This window comes from Bidens hawaiensis, unplaced genomic scaffold, assembly GCF_021521415.1.
Source record: "Bidens hawaiensis isolate Kalapana, Puna unplaced genomic scaffold, B.hawaiensis_p1.1 tig00077007_1, whole genome shotgun sequence".
In the NCBI taxonomy this organism is placed as follows: domain Eukaryota; kingdom Viridiplantae; phylum Streptophyta; class Magnoliopsida; order Asterales; family Asteraceae; genus Bidens; species Bidens hawaiensis.
Genome location: NW_027503275.1, coordinates 1 through 6,407, shown reverse-complemented (window position 1 = coordinate 6,407; position 6,407 = coordinate 1). Strand labels below are relative to the sequence as shown.

At 33.5% G+C, this 6,407-nt stretch overlaps 1 pseudogene; it reads left to right on the top strand.

Moving 5' to 3' along the window:
* The first annotated feature begins 631 nt into the window (after positions 1–631).
* LOC143606759 (cell division protein FtsZ homolog 2-1, chloroplastic-like) lies at positions 632–5,211 on the top strand (annotated as a pseudogene).
* Positions 5,212–6,407: the final 1,196 nt, after the last annotated feature.

Below are 6,407 nucleotides of genomic sequence, written 5' to 3'. Positions count from 1 at the left end.
TAACCCGAACACGACCCGTATTTATATTAGTGTTAAAAACATCAACTTTAACGTGCGCACACTTAAAATTGTGTAACCCGAACACGACCCATGTAACCCATTTAACGGGTAGGCGGGTACTTATCAAGTTTTTGACTTTTCAATCGGGTTGTTAAAATACTGGTTAAACGGGTCAGTGGGTCGACCTGTTTAACTAAACGAGTAAAACTTGTTAATGGGTTGGCGGGTAATAATAATCAAGTTATAAACTTGTTAATCGGGTTGGTGGGTTGTAAAAATATGGGTTAAATGTATTGTAAATTGGTTAGTAGGTTGACTCATATAACTAAACAGATTGGCAGCTTGACATGTTTAACTAAATGGGTAAAACAAGTCAACCCGGGCACAACCAATTACCCATTTATCTTAACGTATCAAACGGGTTGGCGGGTAATAATCAAGTTGTAAACGTGTTAATCAGGTTGGTGGATTGTAAAAATATGTGTTGAACGGGCTAGTGAGTCGACCTGTTTAACTAAACATGTGTGGCGGGTTGAACCCTGTAAACAAGTCAACCCAAACACGACACACTATTAAACTTAGGTTCAAGATAAATAAGTTAAACTGGTTGTATTCAAGATTCAAGATTCAAAATTCAGTTTCTTTATTTTGTTCTGCAGGTAACCCGTCTCATTACAATCGCGTAACACAACTACCTTTCGGTTTCCAAAGTCCATTTCTCGATTTGAAACAATGACAACATGCACATTTCCATTATTAACACCTTTAGAACCTCAAAACCTTAAAAGACCATCAACCTTAAAACAAACCAACATTGTTTCATACACCCCCAAAAACATAATCAAATGTTCTTCAACAAACAAATCCAACAAAAACGACCCGTTTCTTAACCTACACTCGGACGTTTATCTTCTCAAAGGTGATGGAAACAAAACCATTATTAGTAATAATAAAAATACTACTAATAATAATGATATTACTGAGAGCTTGAAAGATTCAACGAGGCCCGTTGGGTACAACGCTGCCAAGATTAAGGTGATTGGCGTTGGTGGAGGCGGGTCAAACGCTGTCAACCGTATGATTGAGAATGCTATGACGGGTGTTGAGTTTTGGATAGTTAATACGGATGTTCAAGTTTGAGAATGTCGCCGGTTTATCCGCGTCAACGGTTGCAGATTGGTCAAGAGTTGACCCGAGGGCTCGGGGCGGGTGGGAACCCGGATGTTGGGATGAATGCGGCTGAAGAAAGTAGACGTTTGATGGAAGAAGCTCTTGATGGGTCAGATATGGTTTTTGTTAAGGTAAGTGTTTTTTTGTTATAATATGTATATGTTATTAGTTAACTGGTTTCGTGCTGTTAATTTTTAAAAATTTTTTTCATATTTAATCTTTCGTGAACGGTTTAACGCTCGAAAGTAAAAGTTTTGATATTTGTTTATACCTACCGTTTTAGTTTCATTAGATGTTCAAATTTTGTGATTTTTATAATAATAACACTTAGTTTGAAAAATATGTGTGTAGGCCGGAATGGGTGGAGGAACAGGTACGGGTGCGGGCCCCGTGATTGCCGGGATAGCAAAGTCAATGGGTATTTTGACCGTTGGTATCGTGACAACTCCGTTTTCTTTCGAGGGTAGGCGAAGGGCAATTCAGGCACAAGAAGGAATTGCATCGTTGAGAGAAAATGTCGACACGTTAATTGTCATTCCAAATGATAAATTATTGACCGCAATTTCCCCATCTACCCCTGTAACCGATGCGTTTAATCTAGCCGACGATATTCTGAGACAAGGCGTTCGTGGCATTTCAGATATTATCACGGTACAAAATTCACAAGCAAATTGTTAAAAAAATTGGGTTTGGTTTAAACGGGTGAACTTCTGACACGACACGAGATACGTGGGTTTGGTATAAACGAGTTCAGGTTGAATCATGAACTTGCTTAGTATAACAGATCGTGTTTGTGTCAAAACCTGGCAGGTTCGCGAGTTGACCCGTTTAACCCATTTATTTATTTATTTTAAACGTGTTTTATTATGTAATAAATTAAATTGGTTGGGTAACTTATGCCAAAGTTTAAAACTAAAAAATAAATTGACGTAAGATTTATAGTTAAAATGTAATTGTTTAATATACGCTTGTATCTTTTGTTGCATAAATGTGAGTATAAAGTTATAGTATGTGAAAACAATATAGTTTGCGTCTGGATACGAGTGGGATATTACTGGGTGCGTTTATTTGGTTGTTGAAAATGGAAACAAATGTAAAGTTTGTTTCTATTTCACAGAGTTCATCCTATAGCACGTCTATATACAATCAATGAATCATGATTCTTGTAACACGAGTTATGTTAAAATTGCAGATACCAGGACTGGTTAATGTGGATTTTGCTGATATTCGAACAATTATGGCGAATGCGGGCTCGTCATTAATGGGGATAGGAACTGCAACTGGTACGTGGAAAACATTTACTCGGTTTATAATATTGGGATTTCATGTTTCTTTATTGATTGTTATAGAACTTTATTACTCCATCTGTCCCATTAAAAGTGTCCATATTTCCTTTTTTGTTTGTCCTATTACAAATGTCCACTTTCAAAATTTATTAGCCAATTTACAAGTTTACCCTTAGACACACACAACTAACATTAATTAACAATATTGATGGACCCAATTTCCAAGGGCATTATTGTCATTTGGTAAGCAAAATAAGTATTCATTCAATCTACCTTGAACTTTGTGTTTTCAAACCATGACACTTTTAATGGGACGGAGGGAGTACAATTTTTTACGACATCATTATAACCAAGCTTCAAGCCTCCAATTGTTCATTGGTTTTGAATTTAAATGTTAAATTTGATGTACATATATTTATGGTTGATATTCAATAGTATGATGCATACGTTTATAATTAGGGGTGCTTGGATGCGCGTTTTCAAAGTGTTTTGTCAAAATCAAAGTGACTAAGTGAGATAATAATTCATTAAATCACTAACTATCCAACTCTAGCTATATACGTAGGGGTGTAAGCGGGCCAGGCCGGCTCGTGAGCTACTTGAGATAGGCTCGTTAAAAGTTCCAGTCGAGCCGAGCTTAAACAAGCCCTAGCCTGAGTCTGAGCTCGAGCCTTAAAATAAGCTTGTTTAATAGAAGCATAATTTATATATCATTTTTATATAATGTAATAAGTAATATTTATAAATAGAAATCAATTAAAAAAAGTATATACACTAAATAATAAATGAGCCGAGCTAGAGCTCAGCTCGTTCCCACCACTATCCATGCGTGTACTAGGGCTGTATATGACTCGAGCCCGAGCTCGGCTCGTTTAACTTTTACTCAAGCTCTGCTCGTCAGTAGTGTCTCAAGCTCGATCTCAGCTTGTTTATTATTTATTAATATTTTTATATATATTGTTATTCTTTTTATATGTATTTATAGTTTTATATAATAACAATTATTATGCAAATATATATTTAAAATATTAAATAATAGGCTCGTTACACCCTTTACATATGCGCTTCACCAAATCTAAATATTTGGACATATAAAATTCAAAACTCAAAAACCAGAATCAGTTTATCTGCACATCCAAACACCCCGAAAGTTTGAATTCAATTGGTGTGTGTTTGGTTACAGGGAAAACAAGGGCAAGAGATGCTGCATTTAATGCAATTCAATCACCATTGTTAGATATCGGTATCGAAAGAGCTACTGGAATTGTTTGGAATATCACTGGTGGCACGGATTTGACTTTACTTGTGGTCTCTCTTTGACTTTTTCTTTTTTAAAATTATCAATATTAGTTATTTATTTGGTTATCCAAATTTAAAAGCTCATCTTTTATACATTTATAATTCCTAATATCCCGTTACTGTAATTATTGACATCTTTAAAAGATTCATTATCAATTTTACACCTCTAACTAACCTGTTTTGACTTTTTAAAGTCAAAGTCAGTGTTCATTTTGGAGTTTTTGGTCAACTAATGGAATTATGGAATTGCAGGTGAATACTGCAGCTGAGGTTATATACGATCTTGTGGACCCCAGTGCAAACTTAATCTTTGGAGCCGTGATTGACCCGTCAATAAGTGGTCAAGTAAGTTCATGTTTTAATCTAATACCACAACGGTTTCAAAAGTGAAAATTTTTTTTAACGCCTTTTTATTATTTGGTTCTAAAAATTTGATAAATAAATGTCGATTTAGGTGAGCATCACCCTAATAGCAACCGGATTCAAGCCACAAGAAACTAATGACCCGCCTCCCCAGGTAGCGTTCAATCTTGATTTAAAAAAAATGTTCATTAGGACTTAGAAGTAGTGGTGGCTAAATGGACGGGTCAAACATGTTGGGTAATGGGTCAAAATGAATAGATGTTTGGTGCAGGTCAGGTTGGGCTGACCAGAAACTCTTTATCCAACATGTCAAAAATGTTCACAGAATATAAGGGTAGCATTGTCATATTATAAGGTTAAATATAAAATTCTAATTTTTTTTAAAAAATATGGGTATAATTGTCATTATAAATTGTTTTTAGTGAAATTGGATATATATGTTTTTAATGTAGCGGGTCAGGTTGGGTTGACCAGGGTCTTTTTATTTATTTATTTTTTTTGTTGTTATTTTAAGTAATAATCGCATTTTAAAATAAAATGATAAAATAAGTGGGATCGGGTATATAACGGTAGAATTATCATATTATAACTTTTTTAATGAAATAGATTTTAATTAGTTTTTAGGGGTAATTTTGGATAATCAGGGACTATCCGTGTTATTAATTCTTAAATTTGAAATTGTAATCTGTACGGTTGGGTTGACCAGGGTCTTTTTATTTATTTATTTATTTATTTATTTTGTTGTTATTTTAAGTAATAATCGCATTTTAAAATAAAATGATAAAATAAGTGGGATCGGGTATATAACGGTAGAATTATCATATTATAACTTTTTAATGAAATAGATTTTAATTAGTTTTTAGGGGTAATTTTGGATAATCAGGGACTATCCGTGTAATTAATTCTTAAATTTGAAATTGTAATCTGTACCGAAAAAGTTCAATTACATTTGTCAATTTGGTGTAGCTGCAGGCCGGGTTCAACTGTAACCAACCGTTGGTCAACACCTTTTTCAGAAGTCAACTCAGTGGAAATTCCTGAATTCTTAAGGAAAAAAGGCCGGTCCCCGCTACCCCACGGGCCTAGTATATAAACCGCAACATGGTTGTAAAATTAGAATATGCTACGGGCCAGGTTGGGTTGACTCGATAAGCGTTTCGTTTAAAACATTTTTCTTAAGAAGTTATTGTGCCACCTGATTTTTGAAACAAACAAAAAATAAGAAACAAAACTGGTTCAAACCGCCAAACCAAACAGTTACCTCTGTAACGGTTTGGCCTAAAACTTTTATAAAAACCAGCCGAACGAGAACACAAGAACATTGATAAAGCAAAATTCACAAGAACTTGATAAAATTATGTAAGACTTTATTTAACATAAACTTAAAGAAAAAGAAAATATTACTATATATCATATCATTATTCACCTTTTCTATCCTAAACAAAGAAACCAATGTCAAAAGTTTATCAACGACCTCGTTTCGATGCCAAAAATAACCCGAACGCCATTTCATATGAACAAAAGAAAAAACTACCCCTCCGTTTCTACGGGTTCCTTTTTATCCATGGACCGTTGACCACGAGAAGGCCTTCTAGAAGTTTGAGCAGGGTTGGCTGAGGGATCATAAATTTGTGAAGCAAGATAATTGAGTGCGGTGACCACATCAGCAATTAGTGGTCTCATATTGGGTTGTTCTTGAACACACATTGCAGCAATTGCTAGTGCTTGATACAGTCCTCGTACCGGATATTGACCTTCTAAACCGGGGTCCGCCATTTGCCAAAATTTCCGTCTGTCTTTAAATAACGGTCGGGCCTATACAGAAATTATTCATCAATTATTATTGGAATTTCGAAAAAAAAAAAGACAATTATTGAGTCTATTATCTGAATAATAATTATTTAATATATATATATATATTAATAATACAATTATTGTATATAAGTTTTAATGAAAACACATAAATTATATAATATCATATGTCATATATAAAAACTATAATTAAAATATATGTATAAATAATAATTTCCGTCTGTCTTTAAATAACGGTCGGGCCTATACAGAAATTATTCATCAATTATTATTGGAATTTCGAAAAAAAAAAGACAATTATTGAGTCTATTATCTGAATAATTATTATTTAATATATATATATATTAATAATACAATTATTGTATATAAGTTTTAATGAAAACACATAAATTATATAATATCATATGTCATATATAAAAACTATAATTAAAATATATGTATAAATAATTATAAATGTATGGAGATTAACTGACATAT